Source organism: Peromyscus californicus, unplaced genomic scaffold (assembly GCF_007827085.1).
Source record: "Peromyscus californicus insignis strain IS unplaced genomic scaffold, ASM782708v3 Scaffold_10__1_contigs__length_136768540, whole genome shotgun sequence".
Taxonomy (NCBI): Eukaryota; Metazoa; Chordata; class Mammalia; order Rodentia; family Cricetidae; genus Peromyscus; species Peromyscus californicus.
Window position 1 is genome coordinate 93023782 of NW_026294391.1, and position 24470 is coordinate 93048251.

General features: G+C 40.8%; 1 protein-coding gene across 5 annotated transcripts in view; it reads left to right on the plus strand.

Moving 5' to 3' along the window:
* The first annotated feature begins 9326 nt into the window (after positions 1–9326).
* Positions 9327–24470, plus strand: part of Pak3 (p21 (RAC1) activated kinase 3) — a 277699-nt gene continuing 262555 nt past the window's right edge. For 3 of the 5 annotated variants that reach the window (XM_052737446.1, XM_052737394.1, XM_052737472.1), the window contains exon 1: positions 9327–9646. The gene's annotated coding sequence lies outside the window, so the exon portion shown is untranslated. The remainder of the gene's footprint in view (positions 9647–24470) is intronic. The other 2 variants (XM_052737480.1, XM_052737484.1) reach the window with 2 other exon arrangements.

Genomic DNA, 24470 nt, shown 5'->3' on the forward strand with positions numbered 1-24470 from the left:
AAACTTGTGGCAGTGAGTTCTCTCCTTCCACCATGTGGGTTCTAGGGATGGAACTCCTGCCATCATCTTGGCACCATGTGCTCTTACCCACTGAACCATCTCTCTAGCCCCCATTATAATTTGTTGATTATTTGTCTTGTTTTTGAGATTACCATATAATTACATAATTTTTCCCTTCCATTTCCTCCCTCCAAATCTTCGCATATACCCCTCCTTCCTCTCTTTCAAATTCATGAACTCCTTTTTATTGTTTTTACATGCATGTATGTATATACATATATATTCCTAGATATAACCTGCTTAGTATATATAATGTTATGTGCATGAATTTGGCTATTTCTCCCACTCTTGACATTCTTTAATTTCCTGTAGCTCTTTGTGTAGAGTTGAAGCCTCATGATCTTTTTTTTTTTTTAATTTAACTTCTTTAATGATTCTTTGGGAGTTCCACATCATGTTCCCCAATTCTGCTCACCTCTCGGTCCTCCTTATCCTCCCCTCATCCCTGCCACACACACACACACACACAAAACAAAACAAAGTAAGCAAGCAGACAAACACAAAAACAACACCCCCCAAAGAAAACGAAGCAACAACAACAACAACAACAGAAAAATCTCTTTGCTTCTCCTTCTTTCCTGCCTCTCCAATACCTCTTCATCCGTCCTGGTGGCATTGGAGGCTTCAATCTGGCATATAGTATACCCCTTTGTCCCATCAGCTTTACTGGCAAATAGTCATTGCAATGAGTCACTGGTCTGGTTCAAGGCCTCTGGTTTCTGGTACACCATCATCATTGGATCCTCATCAGAACTCCTTTGGGATATCCTGTGGCCACCCTGAATCTTGGAGCTCCTGTAGGTATTGATCCTGTGTCTTGGACATCTTGTGGATATCGTTCTACAGGACCAGTTCCTTCATGAGCTCCAGCAGGTCCTAGATGAGGTAGATGCTAGGGTGGGTCAACCCAAGGCCAGTTTATGGGCCTGGGTGATAGCCACACTAGTTACTCTGGGCCACTGGGGGTCACCCACCTCAGATAAGGTGGGCTGTGTCAGTTCCCCTACATGTATGCCCTCAGGGCCGGTTCACACTCATCTGTGGTGAGAGGTGGTGTCCATGTCTCCTGAGTGCAAGGGCCAGCTCTCTTGCTATACTGTCCAGCTAGAGGCAAGGCCAGCTTTCCCAGGGTCAGCGAATGGCCAGGAGGGCTCAGAATGGCCCTCTGATTTCATCTGGCATGGTTCCTAAGGCTTCCTGAGGTGACATATACCAGAGACATCAACACAAACCGCAGCTGCAGTTGGCCCACAAACCCAGACATGTTCGTCGGCAGCAGCTTGGTCCGGACGACATCCTGGCTCTTGGTGGAAGCACTGGCCTCGAGATTGGGATAGTTCTGGAAGCTGTATGGCTGCTGGACACCACCAAGGCCTCAGGTTCCGACTCCAACCCTGGGCCTTCATGTGACTTTCAGTGGCAATGCAGGACCTGGATATGGTCCTCCACAACATCTGGGTCTGGATGTTACCACTGCCCCAGCATGAATATGGCCCTGAGACACCAACATGGTTCTCGATCTCGTGTGTCTGCAAGGCCATAGATGGTAACAGGAACATTGAACATCAGCACAGACCCCGACTGCAGTAGGGCCATGGACCCTGACACGGCTCTCAGCTGCATCTCTGGCCCACATATCATCACCATGACATTGAGTAGCAGCGCAGGCCACTCAGATCTGGATTCATCCTGGTCCTCAGACACCAACCTGGACTCGGGTGGCTGATCTGACCCTGGGCATCCTCATGGTGAGGCCTCATGATCTTTCCCCTGTTCACTTTGGCATGTTTATTGTTGTCCCTGTTCAATTCAATTCAATTTGTTTTTATAAATTATATTTCAATGTCTGCAAACAATGTGTGTGCAATGCCCATGGTGGCCATAAAACAACAGGAGATCCTTAAGGACTAGAGTTACAAATAGTTGTGAATCACCATGTTAGTGCTGGGAATGGAACCCTTGTCCTCTAGAAGAGCAGCCAGTTCCTTCAGCAAAGAGTCATCTCTCTAGCACCCATGTACTGTGTTTTTACACAGAGATATAAATAAAGGTAAGTATTTATATTTTATAAGTCGTTTACAACTGGATATTGTTTTATTTATACTGACCCTGCCTAACATTTCAATTGAAGAATTTGGTACACTTACCTTTATAGAAATCACAGATATATTTGGATTTGTTCTTTTTCTGGGCTTTTTAATCTAACGCCTTTTCTGCCTCTTGTCCCTCTGTTTCTTGAGGTTTTTTTTCCTTGCTTACATTTTTTATTCTGTTTTACCCTACCTATTTGGAATGTATATAATGTGTATCTATGGTTTTGTTGATTATTTGTGTTGTTTTTAGCATGTTTACTATAAAAAGCCTAAAATAAATACTTTCCTATTTCCTTAATAATTGAACTTTCAAAGAGAAGACTCACAGCACAGACTTACCATGCATGACTTCCAAAAATATGGTGAAGCGGCATTCTTCTTGCAATCTGCTCATTATTCCAAATTTCACCAAGAGACATAGATTTGAAAATTATAATAGCTTCATTTTGTTTAACAAGAAGTTGTGTTCTGCAAAAGAAAAAGAAAAAGTCTTATCTATAAAAGTATCTCATTTAATCATGAAGGGAAAATAATAATGTCATTTGTGTATTTTCCCAATCATCAAATTTAAGCAATTGTCTAGGGAACATTATCAACAACAACAAAAATTAGATGTGAAGTATTCTTATTGACATATAGTTATTATACAGATTATGGTGTACAATGTCCATTTTATATACAATATAATAAAATATGTTATAATAAAAATCATGTTAACTTACGTATCATCTCAAATGTTTTTAACTTCTTTGTGTTGGGAACATGGAAAATTCTTCTAGCTATTTTGAAATCAACTGTATAGTACTGCTAATAATATCTTGATAAAGGATCCTGGAACTTTTCCCTCCTATCTAATGATATTTTTCTATATAGTGACCAATATTCTATATATTCCCTATCTCTATATTCTAGTCATCTTCTGATAGCCATTTTCTCTACTCTGCTTCTGCAAAATCAACTTGTTTAATTTCTACATGTGAGTGGTATATGTCTTTCTGTCTCTTGGATTATTTCATTTAACACAGTATCCTCCAGTTCCCTCCACATCTATGTAAATGACAGGAATTAATTTTTTATGTCTGAGTAATACTCCATTGTGTATGCATACTACATTTAATTTATTCATTCATATGTTAGCGGGCACTAGGTTGATTTCATATCTTGGCTATTGTGAATAGTGCTGCAATAAACATGGGAGTGCAGATGTCTCTTTGGCAAAATGACTTCATTTCCTTTGGATGTAAACCCAGTAGTGGGAATGCTGGATCATATGGTAGTTCTATCTTTAGGTTTTTGAGACGCATCCATACTGTTTTCCATGTTGCTGTATAATTACACTCCCACCAACAGTGCATTAGAGCTCCTCTAGCTCTGCTTTCTTGCCAGCATTTGTTGCTTTTTCTCTTGGTAATCATAGCCCTTCTAACTGAGGACCACACCTATATTTTTTAAAGAATTGACACATTACAGCCCATTCATAGATGCTATATAAATTAATGTATACAGGCATTACTTGAAACCTACTAGTAATCTTATACTTTGTTCCTTCCAGTTCTTTCTTTCTAAGAGAGAGAGCGGGAAGAAAAGAGAGAATCTCTCATTGTGGTGCTATAGATGGAACTCCAGGGCACTGGACATGTAGAGAGTTGCTCTACCATTAAGCTGAATCTTGACCTCTCAAGAATGAGTCTCTCTCTGTAGTTCAGATTGCGCTAGAAGACACTGTGTGGGCTAGTTTTGAAGTGGTGATCCTACTGTCTCCACCTCACAAATATCTGGAGTTACAGGCATGCCCTGCTCCATGTAGTTCTTAGAAGACAGGGACCACGTCTTTATTCTCCTCTATATTTGAAATTTTTTCAAACATGTCCAGAAGTAAGGAGACTAGTTGATAAATCTTACATGAACTTCTAGATATTACACAACTAACTACACCTTAAATAGAAATCAAAAAGTTAAGTTAGGCAGTGGTGGCACATGCCTTTAATCCCAGCACTCAGGAGGCAGAGGTAGGAGAATCCCTGAATTTGAGGCCAGCCTGGTCTACAGAGAAAGTTCCAGGATGACTAGGGTCTTTTCTCTCGAAAAGAAAGAAAGAAAAAAAGAAAAGGAAAAAAGAAATTATAAAGTTAAGACAAATAAAAGCAAGTTTAAATCGAGTTGGGTTTTATATTCTATTTTTAAAATCTTCTTTTGAGATTATACTATAATTACATCATTTCCCCTTCCCCTTTCTCCTTCCGAATCCACCCATATGCCCCTTCTTTCTCTCATTCAAATTCATGGCCTCTTTTTTTCATTAATCATTTCTATACACACACAAACGCATTTCGTTTCTAAATATGTAAATACAACCTGCTCAGTCTGTATAATGCTACTTATATGTATTATATTCTATTTTTAACAATCAGATTATTTTAAATTGTCTGTGTTTTAAGGTAAAATGACACCTTCATTAACAGATCCACAAACACTAGAAACTCGTGGTGGCAGTGAGATTTTGTTTTCTAATTTATTTAGAGTATAGGTTCATTATAATCTGATCATTACAGCGATTTTTTAATGCAAGATTCAGCTATTTTTACTGTCATACTCTTAATATCATGTCCAGTTTTAGGTTCCTGGCATCACATAGATGATTTTTCATATTGATCATGCCTGAAATGCCCTCTAGAAGAAACAGCTAGGGAAAAATTCCTGGTATGCCTTCTTGTCTTGCTTCTATTCTCATTCTTTTGGTCACACCCATACATTGGAGAAAGGGTCCATTATCAGTTTCTAAGCAGTTAATGATGAAGTAGCACCTTGTAGTAAAAAGAGCTCTGAACTTGTTATTCAAGTCATGACTCTTGTTCTTGGGAGCTCTGTGCTCTTGGAAAAGAGTCTGAACCTTTATGAGCCCTTGTTTGATCATTTATGAAGGAAGGGGGTCAGACTGGACATAGCAATCCACACTCTGACTAGTCTGCATTTCTCTTAAGTCACGAATTAGAAACCAAAGGTTTTCTTTTATTTATGAAGAGTATCACGCTGAATATAATTTGAAGGCACTCAAGGTATATCTAGCCTCTTCGTACATACAATGTTAGAGCTTCTATTGTGATCCATTTCATTGAATTTGACCTTGTCTCTTATTGCTGGTCTTCTTTTTGATTAAAAAAAATTATATACAGGTGTGTAGCTGTGAATGAAATACCCATGCTGCCTTTTACCCAGTTTGGATAGACTTTGATGTCCAAAGTTGACAATGGGTACAAAGGGTAAACACAGAAAGAGTAGAAAGATGGCAAAGACAGATTTCACTTTCTTCCCAATTATTTTACAGCTTGGCTCTTAGCATTGTTATGACTCAATCTCTCTGTGCTTGGCAAGGCTCAAATAAGAATAGACTATTTGGTACCAGACTGGAACAGGGAGTCCCTGGAGGAGTATTAAATTCAGGTATTTCTAATAGATTCTGTATGGAGTTCTTTACTCGTTTTTTGATAAATGGGAATTTGTTTAGAAGCACCAAGGAACTTCTTTGAATAAACTATGAGCATTGTTTTAAAGTCTTTATTATGTATGTTCTCCCAAACCATGAGTGACCATGAGTAGAAAGAATCCGTATCACAATCCACTTCCGAATCCTAAGTGTTTGGTTTTTGTCATCCTCATCTGGTCCTGATGTCGGTTCCATGTTTGTAGCACGAATTGTTAAAAGGTCTTATTAATAAAAACAAAACCCGGAGGCAGATATTGGGGTGAACGATGAAAGATCAGAGAAACAGAATAAGCCACAGCTAACCTCACCTTGCCAACTTCTCAGCTTATCTCGTTTCCTCAAACTGGAAGCCTCTGAGTCCTCATCCAGAATGAATCTCAGCTGAACTGCTGCTAAAAGCCTCAAAACTTAACAGGTTCTAGTTCTTGGTCCTCATGCCTTATATACCTTTCTGCTTTCTGCCACCACTTCCTGGGATTAAAGGCGTGCATCACCATGCCTGGCTATTTATAGAAAAGGGTAGACCTCTGAATTGCCTCTGAAAAAAGGGAAGATATAGAAATGATAAGATAAAAGGCAGATTTTTGGATTTACTCAGAAAAGAAAGAAAAAGAATATGGATATGATAAGATAAAAAGGGAGATTATTGAATCTACTTTTAAAAAGGAACTACTTGTTTTAAATAGGATAAGTAATAAAATTTTTTTCTGAATTTGTCAAATGATAATGGACTGGACATTGTTAATGTATATAATGGAGTTTTTTTGTCTGAATCTGTCAAATTTAAATGGACTAGACATTGTTAATGTAATTCTTGACTGTATATATTGTATATACTTATTGGATATAGTTTTCTTGTATTAGTTATAAGTTTTTTTAAATTTTAGACAAAAAAGGGGAAATGTGGTGATATTGTGTTCCCCAATATATTGTGCACATTAATAAACTTATCTGGGGTCAGAAAACAGAACAGCCACTAGATAGACAAAGAGGCCAGAAAATGGTGGCACACACACCTTTAATCCTATCCTTCTGGAGGCAGGGATCCATCCGGATCTCTGTGAGTTCAAAGCCACACTGGAAACAGCCAGGCATGGTGACACATGTCTTTAATCCCAGGAAGTTATGGCAGGAAGCAGAAAGGTATATAAGGCGTGAAGACCAAGAAGTAGAAGCTGTTAAGCTTTGAGGCTCTTAGCAGCAGTTCAGCTGAGATTTTCATTAATAAGAGCTTTTAAGATTCGTGTTACACATGTTGGTCTTCAAAACTACAAAGACTCCATCATCTGTAGTTGTTTTCCATGTGTATCTCATGTCATCAACACTTGATACTAGCCTAAAGAAAAGCAAAGTATTCTGTGTTCCCTCAATACTGAGTCAGTACTGATAGTAAAAGATATCTGCTGGGGCTAGGCATGGTGGTGTTTGGCAGGCAGATTTCTCTGAGTTTGAGGCCAGCCTCCACATAAGTAAGTTCCCAGCCAGCCAGGGAGATACACAGTGAGAACTTGTCTTTTTTTTAAATTAATTAATTAATTATACATGTAGTGTTCTGTCTGCATGTATGCCTATAGGCCAGAAGAGGGCACCAGATCTCATTACAGATGGTTATGAGCCACCCTGTGGTTGCTGGGAATTGAACTCAAGACCTCTAGAAGAGTAGCCAGTGCTCTTAACTGCTGAGCCATATCTCCAGCCTGTGAGAACTTGTCTTAAAACAACAGAGATAAAATTGTTTTTAATGGAGTCTCATTAAAGAAATCACTGCTTCTCTTTTCTTGTAATAATGACAACTATCAGTTCTTTAACTTTATATCACTCCGTTTTACTGTTATACTTCCATACCCAGATGAGAAGTGCATCATTACTTTGGGTCACTCTGCATTGTATTCTAGCTCAAGTTGCCTGGCTTTAGAAATGAGCTTTTGGAACTGCTCGGACTTCTGTGTAGGATACAGATTTGTTCTTTGGGTGGCAAATAATCACTCATTTTCATGGCCTAGGGAGGAGACAGATCTAGCTTGGAGGGCAACCACTTACAAGCTTGTTGTCTTTGGAAACCCAAGTGGGCCATTTTCCTATTGTACTTTCTGCAACTTCATTTCAAATTATGCTTATAATACTATTAGCAAATCAAAGGGATGATTCAGTTTGTGAATTGGAGGTTGAGGCCCAAAATACTTTCTCTATTTAATTTATTACCCTGTGCAGTAAAACATCAACTTAACTGAAAATGCTTTTTCAAAAATCTTACTTTGCTTTGTAATGTCAACTTCCTTTACCATACCAATGAATTTTAAATTTCCTTTAAGAGAAAGATTTATTTTTTACTATGTGTATTCATGTGAAGCTATGTGGGGGGGATATACACCTGAGTACAGGTGTCTGTGGAGGCCAAAAGAGGGTGCTGAATTCCCTGGAGCTGGAGTTACAGATAGTTGTGAGCCTCCTAACATGGGATCTGGGAACCAAATGTGGGTTCTCTGTAAGACAATTTTTGGGGGTCTGCAGAGATGTCTCAGCAGTTAAGAGCACTGGCTGCTCTTCCAGAGGACCTAGTTCAATTCTGAGCACCCACATGGCAGCTCACAACTGTCTGTAACTCCAGTTCCAGGATCTGACCTCTGCACCAAAGCACATAAAATAGAGGGTTTTTTTTTTTTAAGAGTCAATAAGGACATTAAAAAAGAGCAATTTTTGTTCTTAATTGTTGAGTGACCTCTTTAGTCTCCTAAAATTTCTTTTTGAAATATAATTTTAAAAGAAAAGTCTGGCTTAACATTATAAACCTGAGGTCCTTATTCTAGATCACCTACCTATTAGCCTGTAATATTAGACAAATCTACTTAATCTCAGTGAACTTAGTTTGTTGTTTGTAAGATGAGAATGAGGATATTCTCTCTGGCTACATCACAGAGATGTTATTGCAGGGAAAACGAGTGACTAGAGTGTGCTTTGTAAATCTCAGAGTATTTTCTGAGCATAAACCATTAGGCAAAATAGTCAAAAACAGTGAAGTGACATTCAACTAAGGCTCCAACCAAGGACTTCATCAAATATTGAATCACAAAAGAAAATTATGCCTTTCACAATTGTTCTTTTTAAAGATGCTTTAAAGATGCACACCGAACCACCCTGGTCTAAAGCTGAGTTCATTATAATCAACATCCCTCTCCTTATCAGGAAAGAAAAAGCACTATGAAGATTCTGTGGCTTTCAGATAACCCAGAGGCCTGGATAATGCTGATGAGGAAAGTGGACTAAAAAGAGGGATTGAGCATATGGCACCTTGGTTACAAGCACAGAGATGTAGCAATGGAATGAAAGGAGAAAATGTAGAATGTCGATAAAGTTCTGGGCGATCTAAATCATGAGTTAACCGTAGTGAAGACAAAAATTATCTTCTGAATAGTCCAAACAACAAGTCCTGTGATATACTCAGCCGCGAGATTGTGACTTTCCTTAGGCTCTTTTCTCTTTGGTATAAGATTACCAGAGATAGGTGCAGATTCAAACCACCAGTGCTTAAATAAAAAAGGCCGAAAGAAGGGGATCCCCACACTCCCTCTTCTCCCCACCCCCAGGCCCAAACAGTCAGGCTTGGAAGACTTAAAGGGTTTCACTTCCGCCTGACTGCAGGAACCACAAGTTCCAGACTAGGTCGGAATTGGAATAATCACAGTCAAAATAACACCCAGATGCTCTCACACACCCAGACGCGCGCGCATCCCTGGGCCATGGGGTGCACGTGAGCCCACACACCGCACACCCAGCCCTGCCTCTAGCCAGAGCATCCTCAGCAGCTGCCACTGAAGAAGCCTCCTCCTTCTCTTCCTCCTCCTCCTACCACTGCCACTGCTGCTGCTGTGATCGCCTATCCCCTCTCATCCTTTTTCCTCCTCCAATTCCTGCTCCTCCTCCCCGCATCCCCGGCTCCTCCTGTCCAGCAGCTAAAGGCAGAATCCTGGGCAGCAGCTTCCCTTCTCCTGCCACGAAGAGGTTGGAACAGGTATGTGCTGGGGGCGCTTTGTTGCGGGTGGCTCCCAGAGCCGCTGGGAGGAGCTCCGGGCAGAGGGAAGGGGAGATTCTTTCCCAGTTTTCTGTGTTTCTGTATGAATCGATTGTGAGGAGGTAGGCTAGAAAGACACCTCTGTCCCTTTGCCATTTCTTCCCTCTTGGTTCACGGCGGCGAGAGAGCACTGAAGCTACTCGGACTCCCGCTCCCGCCCATCCCTAAAGCTCTTTCTTTTCGCCCCCCATCTAGCATCCACTTCCCAAAGCTGAGCTTTCTCTTGTTCTGGGAGCTGAGGGATGGGGGCGGGGAGAGATGGATAGAGTGAATCCGCCCGGGCACCTGGGGGCCTGGGGCTTTGTTACACAGGACAAAACCAGTCCTTAGTAGTTTTCAGATCCTGGCTAGGCTGCTGTCTTAGTGGTGTGGGGTGTGGGCCCCTGCATACTGGTGAAAGAGAATGTGAGGGGGCACTCCCTGTGTGTGACTGGGCATACAGGAATGCAGCACTTTGTGTCAGGGACATGCTGTAGATTTTGTGTGGAATTTCGCGTGAGTTGGACTAGTGCATTTGACACTCTGCCTCCCTCCCTTTCTGTCTCTGTCGCTCTGACTCTCTGTCTCTGTCTCTGTCTGTCTCTCTGTCTCTCTGTCTCTCTGTCTCTCTGTCTCTCTCTCTCTCTCTCTCTCTCTCTCTCTCTCTCTCTCTCTCACACACACACACACACACACACACACACACACACACACTTTCACTCTATGTCTGCGTGTGTTCTGCGCCATGGGGCTGGGCTACTCTTGGCATTACATGTCCTTGGGTCTCATCCCATGCCAAGCCAGAACGCAGCAACATACAGGCAGGCTGATCAGGTCCAACCTGTTTTGCCCACATTGGAAGGGTGATGATGACTTCAAAGTGATGGAAATCCCACCCTCCTCCAAGTTGGAGCAGTTGCTTAGTACTCTCTGCATGTGAAATTTCCACCTAGGTTGACCAAACCCTGGTGGACATCTTGATTATGGTCCCCCACCCCACCAACAGAAGATTCCCAACTTTCTTAGCTGGTTTTCTTCTTTCAGCCAATGAGATTCCAAGGCTCTTACAGTGAACCCTGCAGTGCTCCCCTCCTGTAATTAGTGGGTCCTCAAGTCTTTACTGCAAGAAAGTTTGTGATGTGTTAGGACGTAATTGCATGTTTAGAGAAAAAGGAACAAAATCCAGTGCACTTATTAATTAATTGTGAATTTACCGACTCTATGGGCTCATTTTGTGTTCTTGAAACACAAGATAAAGTGTGTAGCCATTTTGTTTTTAATCAAAGAAAGATCAGTAAAATGAACAAAACTCCTTAACTTTACTTGATCACTTTTATTTGTGCTTCTGATAACGCGTTGCTTTTCAAGTCCCCCAAATAAGCAGTTAAGGATTGCAATCAGTCAAGCGACCAACATTTATTGCACACCTGCCATGTGTCAGTAGTAATGTTAGGTACTGGAAATATGGAAATGAATAAAACATCAGATCAGTTCTCAGGGAGTGTAGGCTGTTATGCAAGCTAGAGCTTGGAAACAGCATGACAAGCGATGGGCAGGGGATTGTGGAAGCTCTGAGGAGGGATGCCCGACTGTGGGGGGGGGGTGTTATGATCAAGGCAGGCTTCGCTGAGAAAATGACATTTGAGTCAAGCAAGTCTAGTGGAATTAATTCACCAGGTGGCTAAGTGGAGAATGGCATCCTAAGCTCAATGAGCAGCATGTGCAAAGGCAAGGTTATAGTTAAGTAAAACTGCAGGGAATCTGAAGTATTATCGTCACATTCTCTGCAAACCTAGAATGAGTCTCTGTGGATTAGAATGATGATTAATGATGAATTTGAAAGGCACCGATATTGGAGATTGGTGAGGATCAAAATGTATCCCCATCTTAAGAAAGAAAGACCTGCCTCATTTACTAATATAAGTGTTTTGCTTTAAGCAAATCTGATATATATATACACATATATATGTATATATATACACACATATATATGGACTTGCAATGCAAATGAACTTAATGGGAAGCATTTAGGTTGCAGAATTTGTTGTTTTACGAAAGAGTTCATAACCAGATACTCTTAAAATAAATAGCAATCCCTCTCCGACCTTTTCAGTGAACTTGTTTTTATCAAAAATGCATTTCCACAAAATTTTTCACATAGCCAGTGGATAAAGACAGGTATATCTGCATTACATCCTTAAGCAACAAGTTACCAATTTCGATGCAGGAATTCCCCCCCATGCTGTGAATGTTTAATAAACACCAGGAGAAAATATGAAAATTATAGCAATAAGTATCAAATCCATTAACTGTGATCTTTTGTCATTTGACTCATATGAAATTAACCAGGGCAGAATCTTCAGGGACTTTTACATTTTAGGTACTTTTAGTAGTGTCACTGGTAATTAACGGTAGCACAAGATTTCTGTGCTCTATATTGGTTTTGCAATGGATATATAATGACTACTCTAATACTCATGCAATTAAGATACACCAGAAGCTCATTTCGAATCTTCTGTTTTACTGTGTTGGGGCTGATTGCATAGGTTGATGAATAGGACAGCCTGGAGGTTGATGATTTCCACTTAAAGTGCCTGATGGTCCAAGATTATGCTGGTGAAGAGTATGAACTCTGATGATATGGCTTGGCATTATGGACCCCTCCCTCCCTTAAATGAAGCCTCTGAGTAGCCCTGGGTTCTGTTTGAAAGAAATATAAGCAGAGGTGGGTGGGAGTAGAATTAGCTCTTTTCCTCATTTGGCCAATGTCCTGATGTAGAAATGGTAGCCTGGGGTCCTGTGGTCACATGAAGGTTCTTTGCTCACTAGCTGTGAATACCAGAATGTATCAGACAGTATCTTTAAAAGGAAAAGGACATACCCCCAGAGCCTATTACCTTAGCTTGGTATAGAACTGATCTGCCTGCTGTGCTAAGAATCAGATCAATCCAAGTCCTAATCCAACACTTTTAGATGTGAGTTCCAAATCAGACAGAATGTTCATAGGTCAGATAGAGAGGGAGAGAGTGGGAGAAAGAAGAGAGAATTTTGTATTCAACTTTGGGAAATTCTTGTTTAAAGAGCATAGGTTTGTTAATTCTAGAGCTTCTAAAAGCCTCTACTAGGCTAATGCATATTGTGACTCTCCAGGAAAAGAGCACGTGTAGAATTCCTTATATGTTTTCTTATAAAACCCAGTGTGTTCCATTTGTTAGACTGGTCTTAAGAGTGTTTGAGGACCTGGCTGGTCAAATGGAATCTTCTGCTGAGTTCAGAGGCCGTTGGTACCTTTCTGGGTAAACTTGAATGAAAGATGAGCTGGCTGACTGGCTTTGCCACTCTCAGGTTTTCTTCCCTCCTCCATCTATAAAATGAAGCCGATAGCAATCGTTACTCTTACTGACTGTGAGGATGTGATGACAACTAAGATAATATCTTTGCAAGTATTTTGAGCTCCTTAGAAGAAAGGCTCTATAGGAGCTCAAGGTTATTATGAAGAGGAAGTGAAGAATTAAGGTAATCATTCTGATTACTCAGGCCCAAATCCTGTTTATCTTTTGCATTTGGGGCAGCTGCCCTGAGTTCTCTGCTTTGACTATGAGGCCCTATCCTCATTCAACCTTGGGTGACTCAGTTCTCTGAGCTTATTTCCTTTCACGTCCTGAAAATTTTCACTGTGCCCTTTAATTTCCTGATCTGCAGTTGTCATCAGTACAGATTCAGGAAAACTCCATCAATCTGAGCACACCCTGCTGACCAGAGAGCACTGGAGGTGGGAATTAAATTTGGTTGGAAAGTTGCTTTTATTCTTCACACTAATCATCTTTCAGAAACAGTTCGAAAGGGTCATTTCGGAGAGCTCATAGCTTCAGGGCTCCTCTCCAGTGACTCAAGTGTGCATTAGGGTCGGAGTCTTGTTTGCAAGACAGACTTCTTGAATACCTATTTCAGGAGTCCATTTTGTCAAGGCTGAGGCCATCTTTAAGGAAATTTAAACACAAACAAAATAGTATTCACATGAGCATTCATCTTTTCTGATTGCCTTGATGTAAATTCCCCTAACTTCTCTTTTCTTTACAAACTTTCCTTCAGTGCAGAACAGACCTCTTAAGAATTAATAGCTAATCACCATAGCAAACTGGACTTGAGATTGTACCTGATCTGGAGGTGCTAGAGGTATTGATTTTAGACTCTTCTGTGCAATGATTGGTAAATTCTTTTCCACATGAAAGCAACAAGCTGTAGCTGCAATAGGAAGGATTTCTGTTAGCCATACATACAAGAAGTCTTTTTAACTTTAAGACAATGTGATGCTGGAAAGTGTGAGTATACCTATCATGTGCTCTTGGACACATAGTGGAGATAGTAGACCAGGAGGAGAGAGTCATGGAATGGAAGATCTGTGGGAGTTTTATATTTGGACAATGAAATGAGGACAAGATAACTAAAGTGAATTGCCTAAGATCATGTAGATACCAAGTGACATAAGTCATACTAATAGATTAGAAAATGTTTTCTGCATTGATTTGGGGGAATGGGTGGGCACACATGTGGAGGTCAAAGACCAACTTGCAGGAGCTGGTTTTCTTCTCTCCTTCTACCATATGGGTCCTGAAGATTGAACTCATATCATCAGGCTTGATGGCAAATAACTTTACCTGTTGAGAATGAGCCACCCTGCAAACCCAATGAACTTCTTTCTTATGTAGTTCAGGAGAGTTTGAGTTGGTTTGTTCAATGGAACCTGAGCTTGTTGGGCTCTCAGAAAGCAAGATTAATAGAGGGATAGGCATGTATCAATCCCACCAAAAGCAATCTTTGCTCTGTCCTTCTCCATTGCTGCTGACTCACGAAGCTAAGCAGCCAACTGGAAGTGTAAGGATCTGATACTCATTAATTTCATCGTGGGTCTTTGTCTTACAAAAGATTAATAACTACCAAGGTATAGAAACTGGGACATTTGAATCATCCACTGAGAACTTAGAGGAGAATACCTCTACAGAAGAAAGGACAGAAGGACTGTAAGAACCAGAAGCCCGGGACACTTTATGCTAGAGTTCTCCAGAGTTGACAGGAAAAATGTATCCATGAAATTTCAACAATATGAGCCGGGCGGTGGTGGCACACACCTTTAATCCCAGCACTTGGGAGGCAGAGTCAGGCGGATCTCTGTGAGTTCAAGGCCAGCCTGGTCTACAGAGCAAGATCCAGGACAGGCACCAAAACTAAACAGAGAAACCCTGTCTCAAAAAACCAAAAAAAAAAAAAATTCAACAATATAGTTACCTGAACAAGCCCAGTATAATGGTAATATCATTTGACATGCTAACATGGACAAGAGAAATTCTTCAATGACCCATACCCAGATGAATGCCTGTAGGTGGTCAGTTGCTGCTGAGAGAGATATCGTAATTTTCTTCCAAGGATGATCTCCTACATAGGTCGTCATATTCCAAGTAGTCAGCCCTGAACACATGTACATACGTGTGTGTGTGTGTGTGTGTGTGTGTGTGTGTGTGTGTGTGTGTGTACGTGTAACGACAATAATTAAAGAAAACAGTCATGACTTTGGAGGGAAATGGGGAACATGGGAGGAGTTGCAGCAGGAAGGAAGGGTGGAAGAGATGTAGATGCAGTGCTCATGTATGAGCTTCCCAACCACACTTAAGGGCAGGCCCTAAGCCCAGCAGAAGATGGCCAACACAAGATGAACTCAATGGGATTTCTGCAGACTTGTGTCATAGTACGTTTTTAAAAATAATTCTTATTGGTCTTTTGCTTGTATTATGTTTTCCAATTTTGTGTTTTTATGGTTGTGTGTGTGCGTGTGTTTCTTGTGTTCTACATATATGTAATATATGTTCACCTTTAGTTATTTAAGCAAACATGCTTTTAAATATATTTCTAACTAGAACTGTGTAGCTGAAGTTTTCTCCAGTCCTGTCCAGCCCCACGGACCCTGCAGTCGCTTATAAAATAATCACTCAGAAGCTTATATTAATTAAAACTGCTCAACAATTAGTTCAGGCCTACACTGACTAGCTCTTACATTTAAACTCAGCCCATTTCTGTTAATCTGTATGTTGCCACATATTCCGTGGCTTCACTTGTGTGCCGTTACATGTTGCTCCCTGGATGGCAGGCTCACTTCTACTGACTCAGTCTTCCACCTCCAAGAATTCTCCTTGTCTGTTTATCCCGCCTATACTTCCTGCCTGGCTACTGGCCAATCAGCATTTTATTTATCAACCAATCAGAGCAATACATTCACAGCATACAGAATATCCCACAGCAGAACTGTGTTGAAAGCGTTTTCCAAATCATATTGCTGTAAAGTCACTGTGAAATAGATGGCCTTCTAGGGTTACCTCTGCTGGCAGGGACCAAAACACCAGCCAGCGACAAACTGACTTTAGAGCTATACGTAGTATTAAGAAATATGTGGCAGCAGGCACAAGACCAGCACAATCTCAAACCAGATCTGGAAATGGGTTAAGTAGGCACAAAGTCCCACCCCTGGCTAAAAAGCTATTTGTAATTGATAGCTACTGGGAAAGGAAAAATCAGTTTTCTTCAAGGAAAGTGATAGTCATACCATGGCAGGCCCCATATTCAGGAGTAGTTGGAGAGGTGGAGAAGGATCTGGGAGGAGTTGGGAGAGGGTAAAGAATATGATCAAAATATACTGTATGAAATTCCCAAAAAGTAAATTAAGAAAAATTTAAAGCCAAAAAATAAACAAAAGATTGGAAAATGTTATTGTTGCATTTCTACTGCTCTTTGAGGTTAATAAGATTGATTCTAGAACTTTCTAGATGTTGAGTGTTCAGTATTAATCATCGGCTGTCTATCTGGGCTTGCTGCAAAGAGGCAAATTTGAGGCCTTCCCATGAGAAGTATTTAAAGAGAAATAAACAGTGATGTCACTCTCTGCAAAGGGAATAGTAGCAAGCAGGCACAGGTGTGGCTTTCTCTCTCTACTGGCCTGGCCTTGCTTCATCTGCTCATGTCTCTTCTCTTCCAGCATTCAGATGTGGTCAAAGTGATTCTGCTGTTAGCTTTAGATGATGGGTAGGGTCTGTGATTTCTAGGAAGCTGGAAATCAGAGTGATCATTTGAGTGAATTAAGGATGTCTTTTGTCTGAAGAGCATGGAGGCAGCATTAACATAATTTGGGTGTGACAGAGCTATAGCAGAGCATGAAAGCTGTGACAGTTTTTGCTTACTTGTTCTGTAAATGGTGAATGTGTCTGAAAAGGAGAAACACTGTGAGTTGGGTATTACCAGGAAAGGCTCCAATACACCCACTAACACTTGTTACCTAACAGTTTGCCAACTTTTCTCCTCTAGAGAAGAATAGGTGCCCTTAAAATGAAGCTTCTAATTTGATAGACCCATGGATGCCCTTTGCAGTTATCAATCATGTACTTTCTCTACTGTGACATTAACACAGCCCACTCCTGAAATCTTTCCAAGCTGTTGGAAAATTGGTGGATTATTATCCTCAAAGGAATTATTGGGGTTACTTGAGTTATTGACAATTATGAGTTGTGGTTTCTCACTTCAAAATCTTGGTATTCGGCAAATGGTTTTTGATCTTATTTAATACATTTACTTTTCTCTTCAAAGAGATTGGACTAGAGTAGAGAAAGTTCAGAGGGGAGCTTATGGGCAGATGTTGTCATTATTAATCTTTGTTGCCTTAAAAAATTGCTTCAGTTGTTAAGCTAATGAATGTCCTGATTTCAAGCTGGGTTGCTTCTTTGTCAATGCTGAATGCTTTAAAATTTCAGCACAATAAACACAGCTATGGTTTCTACACATAAATCATGTGATATATTTGTGCTGATTGCAAGAGTAAAGGCCATCTTATTTTCAAACAAAATCTTTCTCTTTTTACATTTTTTACCTTTTGCATTTGTGCATGGCATGTGTGTGTGTGTGTGTGTGTGTGTGTGTGTGTGTGTGTGTGCACGTGCGCACGCGCGAGCGCGCACACGCACGCAACATGGCACATGTGTGGAGGTCACAGGATAACCTCAGGTGTCTGTCTTCACCTTTCCACCTTAAGTATTTTTGAGACCCGATCTCTTACTATTCCATGCATAGCAGGCTAGCTGACCTGTGTGCTTCCAGGGATTGGTTTGTCTGCTTCTCATCTCATCACAGCAGTGGGAGGATTCCGGACACCTAATTCTGTGTCCATGTGGGTTCTGGTGAACTAAACTCAAATCTTCATGCTGGGTGGCAAGTGCTTTACCCATTGTGCCCTCTGCTTTTTATTTTGTTTTTTGTTTATTTGGGGTTTTTTTTTGACATGGCCTCACTAACTTAGCTTCAGCTGGCTTTGAACTTGTTACTCTCTCAAGCCTCCTGAGTCCTGAGATTACAAGCACACACTACGATATCTGACTTTTCCTCTCCTTTTAGCGTTATACTTGGTGCTTTCTATATTTCCCTACTGAATTATTCTGTGAATGTAACATTGTTTTTAAAATTCCAGATAGAATCAGGAATAAACATTTGTTTACATATTTAATAAAAAGAAAGAAAGGAAGAAAGAAACTCAGACAGAACGAAACTAGAGTTTGCAGTGAATTGGGAGGCAGAAGACCTGGGTTTCAGTACTCATTTTGTTAGTAATTACTCATGATTTCGAACAATTGTGTAAATGTCTCTGAGACTCAAATTCCTCACATATAAAATGTAGGCAACAGTTAGAAACAGATCATCTTTATTGTCTTTCCTTAAGTTTATATGAAATATTTTCATCTCCAAAATGAAAGGTAACCTTGGGATAGAACCACTTGTGGGGGCACTTTTGAAAAATATATAGGAAGGTCCACCTCAACCAACTGAATGTGAACTCCAGGTATAGACTAAGGAGTCTACTTGGGAACTAGCTTCTTAGGTGACTATGGAGGAGACTGGGACCCTGCCCTAAGGGAACTTTCGGGAGGCAGATTCTCTGGGGTTTTCTGGCTAGAGGGAATAAAAGCATTTTCCAAAGGTGGAGGAGTCTGTGTTTCAGCTAATTCCCCAGGGTGGGATTCTCCAGAGGTGAATGGTGAGCAGAAGGTTCTTTGTCATCATATCCACTTTGGATGAGCAAACTGACTGCGCTCTCATATTCCACGGTGGAGGTAGCTGCAAACAGTCCTTCAGTAGAAGTATTACTGAGAAAGCACAAAGATGTATCCAGAGCTCTACACCTAGGCCCCAAACTCTCCTTTGCTTTCTTAGTTTCCATGTCCTTTAACTGCTTTAACTTTTCTTTTCTTGCCATTCTTAAACTCACTGTGTTGCAGTGCATCTCTCTTGTTCCATGAGATCTCAGCCTAGATTTCCATTCCTTAGCTTCCTCCAGCCTCCAGGTCCTTGAAATTCTTCCTCCATCATCAATGCCTTCCTGATCATATCACTAGTTTGGTTTCCTTCTTCTGTGGGGACTGTTTCAACAGCACCCTGCCCTCAAGATACCAGAAAAGCACATATCCATTTGCCTTATGTAGCTAGCACCTTGTGTCTCAGCCTTTAGCCTTTGTCTTCACTACAGGGAAAGGTGGAGCTAGGGGAATTCTTTCAGCAGGCCAACTTTCAGAGACACACAGGCTTCCTTTTTATATATAGTTCCCATTTATTGAGCATTTATTGTATGCCAAGTACTGCACTACTCTGTATGTCTGATGTGATTCCCTCTCCAGTGTGCTGCAGTCAATATTATTAGCATTTCCATTTCATAGAGGCAGAAAATGAGGTTCAGAGCAGTTGAGTAACTTGCACAATTCTCTTGGATGAAGAGTAGCTCTGTAAATCTATTTGTGTGGTCCTGGGGCCTCAATAGTCAAGACTATTCTGCTATCAAAGATCACACTGGTAGTACGGTTATGTTATACCAAAAGGAAATGCATGGAGCAATAGATTGACTCTACTCTTGACCCAGAAATAACTTTAAAGAAAGGGAAAGAAAGGAAAGGAATTCTTTTGAATGGGAGCATGATGTTTTCAGGGCTATTTTTATATAGCATTGTAGGGATGGGGCTGCAAGACTGGTTTTGAGACTTGAGATCTGATAATTGAATATCCTTTATCTATTGACACTGGAAGGTCAATTCGTGAGGCTCCTATGATTATTGTTAGTTTCTCAGATCATGGAAAGGGAAATATACTTTTCCCCCTTCTACTCCCATCAGAAAGCTGGTGGCCAGTGTCTAGAAGACCTCAGGGAGGTTGAGAGTGAATTTCTGAATGTTTTTAATTGACAGGCAATTGAACTGAAGGGAGAGAGCTAGGAGAAGGGCCCAGAAACAAGATGACAATAGTCTTACTGGATTGGATTCTTGAGTATATGAGAGGGTTTGGAGGGAGGAAAGGGAAGGGGGAAATGTAATTATATTATAATCTCAAAAAAAGGAAAGTAAAAAATGCATATAGAAAAATAATTTTGAGGCTTAAACACAGACCATTTGTTTCTTTTTTCTTGGCTCTTTCTAGCAATATTTTGTGCTAGGTATTATTTCTCTAAAAATCCCCTTCGATTTGGAGTCCTCAGGAGAGTCCTTGCAGCTATTTTCTGCAGTGTCTGTCATCTTTATTGCCATTTTCAATCACGATAGTCAATAGAAATCAAGGAAACAGGGGCTTTCTGGTAACAAGGTCAGTAGTTTGCTCCATGTTTAATGCTGACAAGTCACTCTGCTTCTCTAGGCTTCTTCTTCCATCTGTCATGATCCTGCCTTCCTCCTGGAGATACTGGAGCAGTCATTAAATACAGACTGCTGGGAAAGGAATGTGCTCCAAAATACAGACACTCTGTTGGGCCAAGTAGATGGCTCAGTGGGTAAAAGTGCTACCTGAGCAAGTCTGGGGACTTGAGTGTGATTCCAGAACCCATGTGGAAAGTTAGATTGGTGGTATACATCGGTAATTCTATGGTAACACGGGAGGCAGAGACATGAAAATTGCGCGGAAGCTCACAGACCAGCTATGGAGTATATATATATATATATATATATATATATATATATATATATATACACACACACATATATATATATATACACATATATACATATATGTGTGTATATATATATATATGTATATATATACAGCAGAGAAAACAGCAAGAAAGACTTTGCCTCAACAAAATGGAGGGCAAGAAGCTATTCTTGAAAGATGTCCTCTGGCTTCTACATGTGCACTGTGGCATGCTCACGTCAGCCCCCCAAATAAGTAAAAAAGTAATAAAAATACTAGAAATTTCTATTAAAAACAAAAAGAAAAAGGAAAACCTGGGGCTATCAAGATGGCTTAGTATATAAAGATGCTTGCAGCCAAGTCTGATGACCTGAGTTCAATGTTCAATCCCCAGAACTCACATGATAGGAGAGAACCAACTCCTGCAAATTGTCTTCTGACCTCCCCATAGGCACATGGCAAAAGCACATACACACACACACACACACACACACACACACACACACACGCTCGCATGTACAAAATACTTGTTGAAAAAGTAATGTACCTAACCTATCAAGTATTATAGCTTAACCTTAAATATACCCACAACACTGAACAAGATCATTTAATAGAACTGTTTAGTAAGAGAGTGTTGAAGATCTCAGGTAATTTCTTGATTGCTTGCATCCAAAATCACTGGCAATACAGGATATCTTAGAGACAGTTCCCTCTTGCATTCACATGTCTGTGTAGAAAGTAGAACTTGCTGGTGCCCAATATGGCAAGAGTGTTAGACTGCATGTTGCTAGATTTGACATCTCATTTCTATTGAATGTTCATTATTTTGGTACCATCGTTGGGTAAAAAGCCCATCTTAGTCAATGTTCTATTGCTGTGAAGAGACACCATGACCACAGAAACTCTTATGAAGGAAATTTTTTAATTGAGGATGGCTTTCAGTTTCAGAGATTTAGTTCATTATCATCATGGTGGGAAGCATGGCGGCAGGGAGGCAGACACGTTGCTGGAGGAGCTGAGAGTTCTACATCTGGATTGGCAGGCAACAGGAAGGAAAGAGACACTGGGCCTGGCTTGAGCATTTGAAACCCCAAAGTCCACCCCCAGTGGCACACTTCCTCTAACAAGGCTCCATCTGCATCAAGGCCACACCTCCTAATCCCTGTCAAGTAGCACCACTCCTTAATGACCAATCATTCAAATATATGAACTTATGGGGGCCATTCCTATTCAAACTATCACAGAGCCTTAAGTAAAACACTTGTATCTGAATGGAATACATGTAGATTTCCTCTGGCAAAGCATTTGCTTTGAGGGCAAACACAATGCAATGGTACCTCTACATCTGTCTCCCACCAGTTATGAGATCCTAGCATGTTTCTTTTGCTTGTTTGTTGTTGCAATGCTAGACACAGAACCAGTCCAAAGTCTTGCACATACCAGGCTAGAGCTCTGCCACTAAGCTATATTCGTGGCCCTTGAAATATTAATCACCCAATCGTCTTAACTCTGCGAAAAGGAAAGAATAACACAAGTACTTACCTCTTCATGGAATTGTGGTAAGGAATCAGAAATAATTTAAATGCACCCATAGAGTGTACTTGCATGGCCATTTGTGGAAGCCAGTCTTATTTTTATTAAGGTTTCTTGAAGCTCCATGGAGAGATTTAAGTCTTCAAGCCTTTTGATAAGTCCCTTGACCTCTTTAAATCTTTGTTTCTTCACCCAAACAACGGGGACAATGGTGGTATTTAGTCTTAAGGTTCTTCTGAGGAATAAGTGGGATGATGCCTATAAAGATCTTAGGACACTTCCTGGAATATCGAAGTGTTGTTGCAGGTATTGCTGTCTTTGTTATGTTGCTTTCATTAATGCTTCTCTAGGTTCCTTGGCTCTTGCCTTTCCAGTGTATGGTATACGATTGGGCCAAGCCACCCTAGTTGAGACTGTCGATGCCTATGAGGTCTCCACTGTCTGAGGTCAGCAGGAGAGATGGCCTTTTTGCATGAAGGAGCTTCTGAGATGGAGAGGGCTTCCTACAAGAGCAATGCACAATGTCCATTAGGCTACTTCTACAGAACAGCTGATTCTCTGGACCTGAAAATAGTTCACATGGTGACATCGATGGGGACAAAGAAGAGCTGCTTAACCATTCCCTCAGGACACTGGTCCCACACTGCATGAAGTTCTGTCAGTCCCCCCTCCTTTCTACCACGCCTCCTCTGTCAGCCTTGCCAGCCATGTATTCCCTTCTGGCATTCCTCCAAGACAACAGGCTGAGGAGCCCTTTGTCTCCTCCCCAAGTAATACATGGAGTTCAGCAACTACATGCTGCCATAGTGACAATTCCTACCTGATCAATAGAGCTGGGAATTGAGCCCTGGTGACAGGACCTGCCTTAAAGAGTGCCACCTCCCAGGGCATCATCTGCTTCTTGGTGATCAAGCAACCTGCCCTATTCACCACAAGCTATGTACCACACTGTAGACTTTTTTAAATCATGTGTTAACCTTTGTATCTAGGGGCTCTCAAAGCAACTGTTTCATGAGAATTCTACTTCTTGGGTTACTCAATGTTTCTATCTGACTTTTTCTTTAATGAACTATTTAACCTTACATTGCTGATGCTTTTTAATGGTATATATAACAGTAATGATGGCTAACATATTGTTCTATTCCTTTATAAATTTAACCTTTTACCCCCAGGATGCATGTTGGTCATCTGTCATATATGTAGTTTGGTTTTTTGAGACAGGGTTTCTCTGTGTAGCTTTGTGCCTTTCCTGGAACTCACTCTCTAGCCCGGGCTGACCTTGAACTCACAGAGATCTGCCTGCCTCTTCCTCCTGAGTGCTGGGATTAAAGGCGTACCACCACCGCCTGGCTGTTATATTTTAAGCACTGTTTTAGGTGCATAGAATATGATTATAAGAAAAACAGACCCAGACTATCCTCATGAAGCTCACATAGTCTACTAGAAGAGATAGCCAGGGGAAATGAATTCATATATATATATACATGTATATATATATATATATTACAAAAAGCTGTGAAGAAAAATAAACAATACAATCTGAAAGGCAATAACAAGGGAGACCTAATAAAGCTTGGGGTAGCATGAAGAAAGGACTTTCTGGGGAAAAGGATGTGTAAGCTATGTCCTGAAATATGAATACACAGGAAAAGAGAATGTTCCACACAGGGGGATCAATGTGTCCAGAGATCTTAAAGTAGGTTCTTGCAGTATTCATATGACCAAAATCAACAGTTACCCAGGGAGAAAAAGATGTTCATTCTGTCAAGACACCATAGAGAGAGTGTCTTCCTGGCCATAGTAAAGAGTTCTCTATGTTGAACATAGTGGAAAGCCACCAAGTATTTAAGTGAAGACTCAAATTAATGCAATTTACATTTAAAACATGTCACTTGGAGCCGGGCGGTGGTGGCGCACGCCTTTAATCCCAGCACTCGGGAGGCAGAGCCAGGCGGATCTCTGTGAGTTCGAGGCCAGCCTGGACTACCAAGTGAGTTCCAGGAAAGGCGCAAAGCTACACAGAGAAACCCTGTCTCGAAAAACCAAAAAAAAAAAAAATAAATAAAAAAAAAAAAAATAAAACATGTCACTTGGGCTGCTATATAAAACTGGGCTAAGATAGAAGACCATGATAATAGTCAAGACAGACGATGGCTTAAACCAGGGTTAAAGAGGCCATGAGGACAAACGAGGAGATTCAGGATGCACATAAGTTTGAACAAAAATGACTTTCTAATAGACTGGGTTTGGGGGATGAGGGTAGAGTAGAGTCAGG